General features: G+C 34.7%; 1 protein-coding gene and 2 long non-coding RNA genes across 7 annotated transcripts in view; 1 reads left to right on the forward strand and 2 right to left on the reverse strand.

Moving 5' to 3' along the window:
- Positions 1–15,337, reverse strand: part of ASAP2 (ArfGAP with SH3 domain, ankyrin repeat and PH domain 2) — a 260,772-nt gene that overhangs the window by 218,045 nt on the left and 27,390 nt on the right. The gene's annotated exons all lie outside the window — the stretch shown is intronic.
- The window catches only part of LOC103106401 (uncharacterized), an 80,832-nt gene that overhangs the window by 35,582 nt on the left and 29,913 nt on the right, over positions 1–15,337 (forward strand). The window lies entirely within an intron of this gene.
- LOC107650590 (uncharacterized) overlaps positions 1–15,337 on the reverse strand; it is a 67,929-nt gene that overhangs the window by 26,754 nt on the left and 25,838 nt on the right. The window contains exon 2 of the long non-coding RNA XR_001626152.2: positions 1–15,337. This exon is cut by the window's left edge and continues 26,754 nt beyond it; it is cut by the window's right edge and continues 16,318 nt beyond it. This is a non-coding gene — a long non-coding RNA (uncharacterized LOC107650590).

A 15,337-nucleotide genomic window follows, 5' to 3' on the forward strand; every position in this document is an offset into this window, starting at 1 on the left:
ATAGCAACAATACTCAGGTTCCAAGCAGCCCATCTCTTCTCCATCTCTGCTTCACAGACCCTGAGGAGAAACAACTATTTCTAACCACAATATTGAGCAGGCAAAGCACCACTATATAATACAAACTTAGATAAAGGTTTCCAAAAAGGGCATCCAGATACAATGAAGCAAGCAGGCAACTCTTCCTTGCATCTGTGAGTGGTGGGTGAGGGGTAATTGCCTAGACATTACAGTAAAGGACATTAAAGAATATCTAATTCAATCCCCTTATTTAATGAGTGAGTAAACTGAGGCCCAAAGAGGTAAATATCTTGTTCATAGTCACATATGTATTAAGCAGCAGGATTTGAAGTCACATTCTCTGATAAGTTTCCTTCCACTTCTTCCCATATTCTATAGTGCTTAAGAGCATAAGCGACCATAAGCGACCCATCCAACCAATCAATCAATAAACATTTATTACGCATCTACTGGGTGCCAGTGTATTTGAAAAGAGCCTGACCTCAAGAAGTTTCCAATTTAATGGGGAAACCAATGTGCAACCAAGTATCTACAAAGCAAACTATATGTAGGATAAATAGGAGATGATTAACAGAGGGAAGATATTAAAAATAAGAGGAATTGGGGAAGGTTTCCAGTAAGATAGGATTTTAAGAAAGTCCCATGTTCTCTCTCTACCTAGACTCTCAAGAGCAGACTGAAGAGAGAGTATTCAGATCAAATTCAAGGAGTTCAAGTAAAAGCCCTAAATCCCCATTATGGATCTATCATTCATAAACTTTAGTTTAGTTTAATTTTTTTAAACTTGTACTTTTCAGCATGTACCACCTCTTGAAAGTAACTGATTCAACAAATATTTGAGTATCTATTAAGCATTATTCAAAATATTCCAAGTTAAGACACAATTTCCCCCTTTTAGAGAGTTTACAAACTAATATGAGCTCCATAAATTGACTACATATTTGTAGGGAGTTTACCTGGCTAGCTTCAAATGGAAGGCATTCTCTAATTATTCTGGGATCCAGTGACTTCCTATACTTTGATCATATTACCCCCTTTTTGTTTCATTATGATTGATGTGTGTACAGTCCTGGCTTTGCTACCCTTACTCTACACAGCTTCATATGGGTCTATTTTTTCTTATATTCAAAATTATTCATTTTGTGGCATCACAATAGTCTTTTACATTTTCATTCCAGAATATATTTTCCAATAGATATATAAGCTATTTCCAATTTTCTGTTATTAATAAAGCAACTATAATATTGTGAAGAGATAAGTCATTCTTAAATTTTGATAAAATTCCTAGCAATGGAACTGTTGGGTCAAAATATATGTATGATCAGTTCTGAGACTTATTATAGATGGTCATATTTCTTTCCAGTATGTTTGTACATTCCACTAACAATGTATTACAATCTCTCATTTTTCTAGGGTCACAATATTTGAAGTTATTGTTTTATTATTTTGCCATTCTTGAGGGTAAAAGAGTTTCTTAAGACTTTCTTGATTTGCATTTATCTTAGTATTGTGGAATATGAATACCTTTTTAGGTGGTTAATAGTTTCTATTTTATTTTCCTAAAATTATTCCTTCATACCCTTTGATCATCATTTCTTTATTTTTTAATTAATTCTTTTGCTAATTATATGTAATAAATTTCTACATGTTTTCTGAAGTTAAATGATCCAAATTGTCTCCCTTCCTCTATATCCCTCCCCCCCCAAGCTGGCAAGCAATTTGATCTGGATTATACATGTATTATCATACAAAACATATTCCCATATTATTCATGCTTATAAGTGAATAATCATATAAAACCAAAACCCTCAAACAGAAACCCAAATTAACAAGTGAAAGACTGTATGCTTTGATCTGCATTCTGGCTCCAATAGTTCTTTCTCTGGAGGTAGATAGCATTCCTTGTCATAAATCCCTTAGAATTATCCTGAATCATTGTACTGCTGAGAGTAGCTATCACAGCTAATCATTCCACGATACTGCTATTATTGTGTTGTACAATGTTCTCTTGGTTCTGCTTATTTCACTCTGCATCAGTTCATGTAGGTCTTTCCAGTTCTTTCTGAAATCATCATGCTCATCATATTACTTATAACACAATAATAGTATTCCATCACCACCATATACCAAATTTGTTTAGCCATTCCCCAATTGAGGGACATCCCTTCAATTTCTAATTCTTTGCCACCACAAAAAGAGCAACTGTAAATATTTTTATATAATTAGATCCTCCCCCCCTTTTCTGGATCTCCTTGGGCTCTAATTGTCATTTCATTGGGGAGTATTAGACTCAAAAATCCATCAATCAGCTTCATTAAGCACCCAAGTGCCAGGCACTGTGCTGTGCAATAGGAACACAAAAGTGAAAAATGAAACAAATATTGCCTTCAAGGAGTTTATATCTACTTAAGAGAATCAACATTATACATAGAAAGAGAAGTTAAGCCAGCAAACAACATTTATTAAGCACCTATTGTGTGACAGTCATAGTGTTGGGTGATGAGGACACGAAAAGTACAGTGAAATGGTTTCTTTCCTCAAGAAACTGACATTCTATTGGTGAACATGAATGGAAGAATGCATAAACTAAGTACTCATAACTTTATATGTGAATGGATCAAACAATCCAATAAAATGAAAGATGACTGAAAGAATGAACAAAACAATTCTTTTTGGGGATACAACATGTACATATGTAGGTATGGACAAAATAAATACAAAGTTAGTGAGGGAGCCTGAAAGCTGGGGAGAATGAGTAAAGGCTTCTTATGAGATGGTATATGATGTGGTTAGCTAATATACTTACTATAAATATTTTTCCAAGTCTTTCTTTTCTTCTTATTGATACTGCTTCATTATACTAAAAAATCTCCCCCTTTTATCTTTATATAACAGAACAAATTTTGTCTTCAATAACATCTATTTGTTTGAATTAAAAAGGTCCCTCCTCTATCACTGAAATAAATATTATTACTTTTTCCAGTTTAAAAAAAATGCATGAAGGCCATTCATTCAGTTAAGAGTTTATTGTCATAAAGAATGGATCCAAACTCATTTTTGTCATAAAATTATCTGATTTTTTTTCAGGAACTTTTAATTAATAAGTGATTTTTTTTTTTGCTAGTACCTAAGCATAGGCTTATCAAATACTAACCTTTTACATGATTTGGTTCTAATTACAGGTTCTGTAGTCCATTCCATTGATCTATTTCTCGTCTTAAATTTTTTAAGTCTATCTTTTTATAGCAACTTCCCCATTCAACAATATTACATCTATCTAGAATCTACAATATGCATAGTACTATATACATACTAAGTGCTGAGAATACAAGGATAAAAAAGATATAGTCCTTGTCCTCTAAGAGCTCATAAACAAATGGAAGTATATGACAGGTATCCCACATTAAGAAGAATGCAAGGTAAAATGTTCTCACATGAAGGGGTGGGTGGGAGATAGAGACTGATCTGAGTTTAGCAGAAAAAAAAAAGCAATATGAGATAAGGTTGGACAGGAAAATTGAAGCATTATCTGTAAAAAAACAGGGTCAATAATACTTATTCCAGTAGAATGTAAGGTTCTTCAGGGCAGGAACTGCCTTGTTTAACTTTCGTATTTGTATCCTCAAGGCCTAGCATAGTGCTTGGCAAATAGTAGGAGTTTAATATATAATTAATGATTTCCTAGCTTATCTGGTTCCTGTTACTCAAGAGATTTGCTTTTCCTCTGAGGAAAGGTGCTTTGTAAATCTAAAAGCATTATTGAAATGGAGGTTATTATTATAATTAGGATAGAGGGATTTACCCAGAGGAAGTTCTTCAGATAAACAAGACTGTCTAATTGTAATCCCATTTCTTCTTTGATATTCTCACTTTCTGGCAGAAAGAATGGGACTCTCTTGCTTTTTTATTGTTTAGCTCTTCCAGTTGTGTCTGACTTTTTGTGACCCCACTTAGGTTTTTCTCGGCAAAGAAACTAGAGTAGTTTGCCATTTCCTTCTCCGTTTTCTTTTACAGATGAGGAAACTGAGGCAAACCAAGTGAAGTGACTCCCCAGGGTCACACAGCTAGTAAATGTTGCAGGTCAGATTTGAACTCAGGAAGGTAGGTCTTCCTTACTCCAGGACCAGCACTCTATCCTATTCACCATCTAGCTGCCCTTTCCCCTTGCCTAGACTGGTATAAAAAGGACAAACCAAGGAGGAAAGAATGGCTAATAACTACCACCAACAAATAAAAGACATTTCACTGATCTTTCCTCCAGAAAATCACTGAGGATAGACTATTGGTATAAAAAGATTAGAGCCTTCCCTCTACCAACAAAGCATTCACATAGCACTCCCAGGTTATCCAGAGCCCTACCAAGCACTACCTATATGGGCCCTGCTGCTTAAAAGATTGCTATTCTTCTATCTTTGTTCTCATCAGAACCTTGGTAAATCCTTTCTGATTGAAAGGGATTTTTTCATGATTTAAAAATGAAGATGCTGGAAATAGAAAATGATTTTCCTTCCCCTCCCCACCTCTACTTTCATGCTCAGTTAGTGTCTCGCTCTGCACTTCCTAGAAGAAATCACCAAGTCACTCAGGACAGAACTGACAAGTTTTAGGCTTTTCCTTCTTGGCAGAACCAAGGGCATATGTGTTGAGGGTGATTTGTCCTCTGTATCCACTGAGATCTATTAAGACAAAGTTTTTTTTGTTTGTTTGTTCTTTTGTGGGTTTTTGTTTTTTTTTTTGTGAGCAATTCCTAGGATCTGAGGAATTCCTCTAGGAAAGAAGCTGCAAAGCAGTTTTCTTTGATAGTTCCAGAGACTGATGTATGCACCACCACAGGGATCTCAGTCTAGAAGGAAACCCTGGAAACACAGGATCTAGTCAAGTTCTCATTTCATAGATAAGTAAAATAAGGTCCAAAGAAGAGATATAAGGTGTCCAATATCATTCTTTATGACTTCTTTGATAAAAAACAAAATAACTAGCAGTTTTAAATATAGCACCCCAACCTCTTCCTGTTGTCTGAACAACTAAAAAAAAATAGGGAAAACACTCAAAACCAATACATTCCACACCTGATGCGACAACCATAGATTTAGATCTGCAAGGGATCTTAAACCCAAATCTCTCATTTTATAGATAAAGAAATTAAAGCTCCACAGAGATTAAGTGATTTGTGTACCATAGTAAATAGGTTACCTGGAAATCAAGCCCAGGTCCTTGAGCTCTGAGTCCAGTGCCATTTTAGGACACCACACTGTTTCAGATAAATAAAAAGTTTGCAAAAATTTCCATCCATCTATCCCAAATTCCCCTGAGATACAAGCAGTTGGACAAAATCCATATTAAACCACTGAGCATATCCAGGAAACCCAAGAAAGTCTTAACTGTCTAAGAAACAAAGGAAAAAGAGGAATTACTGCACCAGCTGCCTAGACTTTAGCCTCTTTCCCCTCTCCCCAACTCTATGTACCATCTATAATGAACCTCCGCTTTACTTAGCCAAATACCATCCAGCCTTCAAAGCCCACTTTAATTCTCTTTTCCAAGAGGCTATAATTGATTAGTCCAGGACACTCTCAAAGTTTCTCTGAAGAACTCAATTATGAAACATGGGAGATGCTGGCACAGGACCATCCAGAATGGTATGCCCACATCAAAGAAGGTGCTGTGCTCTATGAGCAAAGCAGAATCCTAAGAGTACAAAGGAAATGTGAAATGTGCGGACCTAGAGACATTTCCATCCCAAATACTCTATAGTCTATTTGTGCCCAACCTGTGAATAGAGTCTTCCAAACTGCTATTTGGCGCATTCTATTGCTCTAATCAACCACAATTAAACATACTGTACTCTGACCCCCGAATCATGATGTCATTAGTCCACTTTGAAAACAAAGGACAAACAACAATGATCTCATTTTCCTTTGAGTCATATTTGATGGTGTGATTTTGCCCTGACAGAAAAAAATGGTCCTATTCCCTGGGAGACTGGCAAACTCCTATGGTCTGCAATGTCTGATAGCGGGCCTAAATCAATCAAACCATGTTTTATTTTACATCAGTACACAATGGCCCTTCACCTGGACATAACTCCCCCAAATAGAAACTCATTTCCTTGAGGACAGAGATTTTCTTTGACGTTCATACCTCTACCCCTAGTGCCTAGCACTGTACCTAATAAATGGTTCAATTCATTAGACATAAAACTCTTTGAGCTCAAGGTCTATTTTTTTTATTGTTAACAAAACTCTTTAAATTCTAATGAGAAAAAGTTTTGTATTTAAAATAAAATGATTTTTAAAATGTTTTATCTTAAAATTCTATTCATATTTTTATTTCATAATGCTATAGTATTTTTCTTCCTCTTTGTCATTTGTTTTTATCTATAACATCATATGTAAGATAATGATCATATAAAATATGATTTGTTCTAAATATATAACAAATTATAATATGTCTATCCAAGAGAAATAAATTCTCACATTAGCTATGTCCAAAAATTTTTCATTCCTTTCCCCCCTTTTTCCTCTTCCCCCTCCCAAAAGGCAGATAATATGATATAGGTTATACATATATTATCATATAAAACATCCCTGTTCATCATGTTGTGAAACAAGACACATATTGTTTAGGTTAGAGAAAAATTCATGGAGGAAATAAAATGAAGAAAAGTATGTTTCGATCTGCATTCAGATTCCCTCTGTTCCTTTTATGGCAGTGGATAGCCTTTTTCATCATGAGTCCCTTGGAATTGTCCTGGATCATTGCCTTGTTGATAATGGTTAAGTCATTTAATCATCATCCATTATTGCTGTTACTATGTTCAGTGTGCTCCAGATTCTCTCACTTCACTTTATATCATTCTAGCCAAGTCTTTCCAGGCTCTTTTTGTGATCGGCTTGTTTGTCATTTCTTATGGTATCAATGTATTCTATTACAATCATATACCACAACTTGTTCAGCCATTCCCCAAATGATGGACACCCCTTCCATTTCCAGTTCTTTGCCACCACAAAAAGAGGGTATATACATTTTTAGGACATATAGTTTCTTTTCCTTTTTCCTTGATCACCTCAGAAAATAAACCCAATAGTGGCATTACTGGGTCAAAAGGTAAACACAATTTTATACTTCTTATATAATTTCAGATTGCTCTCTAAAATGCTTGGATTAGTTCACAGATCCATCAATAATATATTGCTGTCCCCATTTTTCCACATCCCCTCTAATATTTATCACTTTGTCTTTTTTATCATTTTAGCAAATTTAATAGGTGTGAGATATCTCAAAATTGTTTTGACTAGCATTTCTCTAATTATTAAGGGAAATTTGGGAAAGGAAAGAAAGTAACAGTGAACATGTAGAGTTGAACAGAATACAGAGAACTAGCAGGTGCAGGGGGAGCCCTCAGGTCAAGTAAAATCCCAGCCAATTGTTTATATCACCTTTACAAAATTAATAATGATTTAGAACATTTTTATAGTTATGTATAGCTTTAATTTCTTCATCCAAAATTGTCTGTTCATATATTTTGAACATTTATCAACTGGGGAATAGCTCATGTTCTTATATATTTGACAAAATTCTTTTTGTATTTTAGATATGATATCTCTGAGACCTGTGTATAAAAGTGTTCCCCAATTTATTGCTTTTCTTTTCATCCTGGCTATAATAGTTTTATTTGTGCAAAACTTTTCAATTTAACATATTCAAAGTTATTCATTTTACATTATTTATTGATAAATTCTTCTCCTATCCATAAATCTGATAGGGAATATGTTCCCTGTTTTTAAACTTGTTTATATCTTCCTTTATACCTAACTTATGTATTCATTTTGATACTATCTTGGTAAATGGTGTAAGTTATTGTTCTACATATAGTTTCTGCCCAACTGCTTTCCAATTTTTCCAACGATTTTTTACCAAACTCTAAATTCTTATTCCCAAAACTTAGATCTTTGTTTTTGTCAAACACAAGGGTACTATAATCTTTTACTGCTTTTATTCTGTTCCACTAACCTACTTTTCTATTTCTTAGCCAGTAGCAGATAATTTTGATAACTACTCCTTTATAATATAGTTTGAAATCTGGTACTGATGGACCTCTTTTTTTTAGCATTTTTTTTTCATTATTCCCTTTGATATTTTTAACCTTCTGCTTTTCCAAATGAAATTTTGTCATTATTTTTTCTAGTTCAATAAATATATAGGGTCTATTGTTTTTAACCTTCATGTCCCCTGTGCCCAGGGACAAGACTTTGATTTATCTGATGAATTGAATTAGTTGTGTCTCTACAACAACAATATAGGTTCCCTAAGGAGCAGTATGGTAAAACTGGAAAGAGCACCGGATTTTTAATAAGGGGAATTAGGGTTAAGTCCTGACTAACCTCACTTAGGTGGCCACAAGCAAGTTATAACTTTTCTAAGCCTCAATTTCCTCAGTTATAAAATGACGATAATTAAAAAGCTATAATATCTACTTCAATGGCTTATGGTAAGACACTTTGTAGACTTTTAAGTGCCACATAAATGTGAGTTGTTGTGGACAGCCCACACTACATCTTTTCTGTCTCCTACAATGTCTCTCTAGTACATCATAGGGCTAAAAATTTAATAAGAATCTGATATGACAACAAAAAAGCAAATGAGATCTTATGCCATAGTCATGGAGGCATCATACAGAGACCAGAGCAAGTGAGGTGATAATCCTATTGTCCTTTGTTCTGAGCAGACCTATGTCTATTATTGTGACATAGAATCACTGAAGATCCTCAGGCTAAGGAGAAATGAAAATAATTTAATTTTGGAAAGGCTCTCATGATTCAGATAGAACTTAAGACCAAATGACTTCTAAAAAGTCTGTGCCAACCTCTGATATATTTCCTACCTCCATTCCCTTGAGTAACTACTTCCTTTCAAAAGAAGGGCAGATCAATATTCTTTTGGAATATCTAGAACAGCACAATACCTGTCACATACTAGGTATTTAATAAATGCTTATTGACTGAATGACTAAGGGAGTTTAGAGCCTAGGGTTTACTCTTTTTTTTAAACCCTTACCTTATGTCTTATAATCAAAATTATTGGTTCTATGGCAGAAGAGTGTAAAGGACTAAGCAAATAGAGTTAAGTGACTTGCCCAGGGTCACACAGCTAGGAAGTTTCTGAGGTCAAATTTGACCCCAGGACAGGCTCCCTCCCCATCCTACTAGTTTACTCCTTAAGTTATTCTGATCCTAGGAGATAGCTTCAATGTTCTAATTGCTGGTTGGTAGCCTTTGAGAATTAGTGAAGTGTAGGCTTTTAATAATAAATCAAAAGAGAAGGAAAAGAAAAAGGGTTCTTTCAGTCAAGTGAGCAAAGAGAGTGAGAGACTCACACCTGCAGCACTTTACCAAAAGCGCAAGCTCTCAAAAAAGATCCCCACAGCGTGGGTCTCAGCCAAATTTATCTCCCAATCCCCTTATATAAAATGAGGACATAACTTAAAAGGATGCTGGGAAAGTAGCTCAGGTGTGGCAAATTTTCCACTTTCACAAAGGCTATATACTGGACTTAGACAATTTATCATTTTGTTGATAAGCCTCAAGTCCACCTCCCACTGCATAAGACTGAGGCTATGTTAGGGAAACACAAACTCCAGTGAGTCTTAGCAAGTTGGAAAGGCTTCCAGATTTATGGGCTATGCTTTTGTTACCTAAGAACCAGCCTGGATTAATACATAGATTAACACAACCTAGTCAGCTACAGAGTAATTCATTTTTCAGGCAGAGCAACTCTTAAAGAAAGCTGTCTACTAAATCATTGTCAGGGTGGGGAGGATGATTGGGGTCAGCAGAGAGTCCCTATCTTGAGGTTATATCCAGGTACTTAAAATAATGAATTGATTTAATGAAATGAATGATTTTTAAAAACTATTTACTATGAAGGACTTTAGAAATTCTTGTGGACTGGTTTATAGAAATCTCAATATCTAAGTTTATATTTGGATTGTCTACATATACTTTCACACCTAGGATTAAACAGAACACTGCAAGATGCTCTGAAAGACAAATGATGAACTACCATTAAAAAGTATGCCATTGATCAAAATGTCCAAATGGAAAGGTCAAAGAAAAATTATCTTTTAAAGCCAAAGGATGTATGTATAAGTATATGTATCTCAGCAGTATCCAAAATCAAAAGTTTTGGCCCAATTTTTTCCAACTATCCTCTCAATTAAAAAAAAAAAAAGATTTTTGAACTGAAACCTGTCACAAATAATTGGAGACCCAAAGGAGTTGTTAGTAAGTTATGAGAAACTGAGAAAATATATCCACTTCCCTTCATTGTACATCTGAGGGCTTTGGTTGTGGAATATTGCAGATGCTATCAGATGTGGCTGATATGTCTATTAATTGGTTTTACTGAACTCTATATGTATATAGATAGTTCTCATTTTAAATAAATTTTCATTATGCAAATTCAACTTTAGGTAAAGAACTCTGAAAGGAATCCTCATTCCAAAAAAACCCTCTTATGTTAACTTTTACTGAACAGTACTGGGCCCTCTCTCACCCCTCCTGCTCCTGCCCCTTCCCCCTTGGTGCTCTGGGGCCTCCTACTTCCACACCAAAGAAAGAAAAAGAAAACAAAAAACCCCTTCCAAATCAAAACAGCAGCTCAGTTTGAGACCTCCCATGCCAAAAGAAGCCTTTTGCTCAACTCTATCATCACCCCTACCCCAGTCCCCAGTGTCCTTGGACCCCAACATATCTTTGAACCCTGTGCTGTGCCCATCCACCCATAAGCTGAAGCCCCCTTTCCTTCCTCCTTCCCCACTTCCTCAGGGAAATTCACATCACATAGAGGTTTATAGAACTCTCCACTTAAAAAAATCAAGAACTCTATTATGTGTATGTATACCCACATATATTCAATCTTTATTACGAGAAAAAGCTCATTGAATGGGAGGGATTTATTCAGAAATGAATATCATGCAAAAACAAAAAATAAAAATGAAAGTGATGAGCCAAGAAAACATTCATGATCAAAAATCACAAAGAGGCCATCTAAGCTGAACCCCTCATTTTACCATTAAAGTTAATGAGAGCTGGGATGATTCAATGACTTAAGAAGTGGGATTTAAGTCTAAATTGTCTTTGCTCTGTACTTGGCTACCTCTGTACTAAAGATGAGATACAAATATGATGCCAAGATTGCCAATACAGAGAAGATAGTCTCTCAACAGTGGAATACATGGTTCCAAAGAGTAACAGTTCAACATGAATGGCTTCTCCCCAAGGTGGATAATCTACAGCAAAAGTGTCGAACCTACAGCCTGCAGGGCTCACATGTGGTCCACAACTGGCCACCTGAACCAGACTGAAATGTGGCTCCTATCTGATTTTAATGTGGTGGCGTATTAGTAAAAAAAGAAATATGTAAACGTGTCATTTTCTAAGTCAATATGTAGCCCTCAAGGATTCTTATGTATGGTTTAGTGACTACCATTTCTATTTGAGTTTGACACCACTGCTCTAGAGATAGCTTTAATAATACTAGCATAAATATGACTTTAAAATCTTCAGGATTCAGTAAAAGATCTTTCTTAGGTTTACCCTGTATAAACTTTCATTCACTTAATACTTATAACTGTATATTTAGGGTTTGAACTATCATCTTGATGTTTTAATCTGGCTATTCTGAATAGACTGTACATTTTCTGGGAACAGTTAATACCACTAGTATTAATAGTAACAAATGTGATATAACCTGCCAAAATTTCTAAATTGTTTGCAACTCTCCAATCTTTTTCAGAGACAGCAATACTCTTTGGAGTGACAAAAATATTTACAATTAAAATGAGCTTTTTCTAGAGTCTCTATTTTTAAAAAGACTGCATTTTAAAAACATTTCTACTCAGGAGGATTTTGTGCACATGTGTGTGTATATATATATATATATATATATATATTTGTATAAATATCGAAAATCAATCATGATTTTTAAGTAACTACTGTATCATAATGAGTAGCATAAATCCTAACAGACTGGGCATGCCAATATTCTAGAGAGCAATATAGGAATAAGAAATGACTCGGGAAATTTTTCATACCTTTTTTGATCCAGCAAAAGATTACTTTATTGTGGTTTTACTCTAAAAATGGTACAAAAGATCTGAGTTCAAGTCACTACTTTTTTTTAACTCTTACCTTGTGTCTTAGAATCAATAAGTGTGTCCATTTCAAGGCAGAAGAGTGAAAAGAGAGAAGCAATTAGTGTTAATTGACTTGCTAGGAAGTTGTCTGAGGCTATATTTGAACCTAACACCTCACATTTTCAGGCCTGGCTCTCTATCTACTGAGCTACCCAGGTACCCTGAAGCCACTACTTTCTGAGGCAGCTAGGTGGCACAGATTGATATATTAGACTTAAAATCAGGAAGACCTGAGGTCAAATCCTACCTCAGACATTAATTGTTACCACTATGGCCTTAGATGAGTCAATAAACCTCTGTTTATTTTCTCCTCTGTGAAAAAAAGGATAATAATAATAATACTTACTTCCCAGAGATGTTGTGATGATCAAATAAAATATGTGTAAAGCACTTTGCAAACTTTAAAGCACTATAAAAATGCCAGCTAACTTTACCACTAGCTAGTTATCTGACTGTGGGCAAGTCACAACTTTCCATATAAAGTCATGAAAATACTTGCCCAACTTCTGTGAGGGTCAAAAGAATAAATTTGTGTTAAACACAGCACTTTCAAAAATGTAAAACATCATACAAATATTAGAATATCATCAAAGTACATTAGGGTCTTATAACAAAATAGACCTCTTTATATAAAAATGAAAGGATTTTCTCCAACAAAAAGCAATACTTCTGAAAATTAAGGAAAATAAAACAGGATAGAGGGAAAATGTTAGCAGTAAATACATCAGATAAAGGTTTTCACACAAGACCTATTTAAAAAATATATATCCATAAGACTAATATACATACCTCAAAGAAACAATGGTAAAAGTAAAGTTCAAAACAGGTAATTTTTTAAAGGAGAAATTACAAAATGTTAATAATCATATGAAAATGTGCTCAAATTCCCTAATAATCAAAGAAATGCTAATTAAGAATTATACACCCACTAGAAAAGCAAAATTAACAAGGAAATGATAAAATTTCATGTTGGCAGATCTATGTGGGAAGGAGGCATTTTAATATGTTGCCAGTGAGCAGTAGATTGGTATCAGCATTCTAGAGAACAAATATGACAAGATGAAATAAAAGTTGGGAAATTTTTCATATTTTTTTTTACCCAGTAAGATTCCTTTACTGGGGCTAAACCCTAAAGACGGCATTAAATAACAGCAACAAAAGAACCTACATGCCTTGACTTCTTTTCTTCAGTAAATTATCTTTTTAATCATTCCTCCTATCTTTCTTCTTTACCTACCATTCCTTCACCCTACCTTCAAATATGCTTGTCTTCTCCATCCTTTAAAAAAAAAAAAAAAACCTTTAACTAGACTCTACCATGCTCTCAAGCTAATATCCTATATTGCTTCTCCCTTTTTCAGACTTATTTCTAGAAAACAGTTATTCATTGTGATCCCTTCTTCTCTCTTCCTATAATACTTTGTCATCTGGCTTCAGACTTCATTACTCAATTCAAAGTGCTCACACCTAGGCAGGTAAGTGGCACAGTAGATGGAGCACTAGATTTTTAGGTCAGGAAGATCTGAGTTCGAATCTCCAAATCTCAGACACTTATTAGCTTTGTGATCTGGACAAGTTACTAAACCTCTGTCTGCCTCAGTTTCCTCAACTATAAAAATAAAAGTACCTTCTTCAAGGGTTATTATGATGATCAAAAGAGACAGTATTTGTAAAATACTTTAGGGTACTTTCTGGTGCTTAATAAATGCTTGCTCACCACATTCCTCCAACTTACCAATGAGCTCTTAATTTCATATCTATTGGTTCTTCTTGACCTCTCCAGAAGTATCTGACACTGTCACTATCTCTTGGACATTCTCTTCTGCCTGGTTTTTCACACTGCTCTTTCTTGGTCCTATCTGTTTGACCATTTTTCAATCTCCTTTGTTGGATTTTCAATCTTGTCATACCCACTAAATGTAGATATCCTCCAAGGCTATCTACAGCCCTCCTCTTTCCCCTCCTCCTTTCTATGTTATTCACTTGGGTACTATCATGGATTCAATCATTATCTCTATAAATCATTTCTAGATTAATATATTCAGTTTTAGTTTCTCACCTAATCTCCAGTCCCACATATCACTATTTCCTTAATGGGCATTTCCCAATTGTTTTCTCAAATTAATCATGTCTAAAACAGAATTCTAGACCACTATAGTTTTGGGTGATATCCTTGATTAGTGGGTATGATGTAAAAGAGAAGGAGGTAAAAGAGACTAAGGAGGGATCAGACATGTAGACAGAACCAAGAGAAAGCAGTATAATGAAAATCCAAAAAGAAAAAATAATAAGAAAAGGGATGTCAAATGCTATAAAGGGGTCAAGAAGAATGAGGATTTAGAAAAGATCATTAGATCTGGCAGTTAAGTTCTGAGGAGGCAGTTTCAGTTGGATGATATATTAAAAGATATATAGAGCTAACATTTATATAGCACTTACAATGTACTTATTATGATGAGATCCGAAGCCAATAATTCAGGATTTTGAAGATATAAAGAGGAAAGAAAATGGGAACAACACATACTGATAGCTTTCTCCAAAAACTTAACTACAAAAAAGGAAGGAAGATTTAGGATGGTAGCAAGGAGTATGGTAGGATCAAGTATGGGTAGTAGTTGTTTATTGTTGTTATTTATTAAAGGATGGAAGAGAACTATGTTTGTTTGTTGGTATCGGAGAAGCTAGAATTGATAGGAAAAGGCTGAAGGTAAGAGATAATAGAAATTATGGTAGGGTTGATCTGCTAGCAGACCCCATGTAATATAGTAGTAACAACTATAGTAGTTATTTGATAACAACTGAAAACAGTACATATATTCTGAAAATACAGAGAATAGCTGAACAAGTTATGATATACTTGCCATAAAATGGCAAAGCTTTGAAAAATGAATGTAGGAAAATACCAAAAGGCTCTGTGAAGGGATGTAAAATGTGATTAGCATAATAAGAACAGTACCTGTAATGATTACAACTACACGTGGCTACAAATGACAAAAGAAAACAAGACTAAAAGTAGGACTCAAGAAGGATTTGGAAAGGAACATGGAGAAAAACATTTCTTGTTTGTTTTTAAGTATTTTTTGGCTCTACACTGTTAAATGATAAGAATTTTATATAAGA

This window comes from Monodelphis domestica, chromosome 1 (assembly GCF_027887165.1).
Source record: "Monodelphis domestica isolate mMonDom1 chromosome 1, mMonDom1.pri, whole genome shotgun sequence".
NCBI lineage: Eukaryota > Metazoa > Chordata > Mammalia > Didelphimorphia > Didelphidae > Monodelphis > Monodelphis domestica.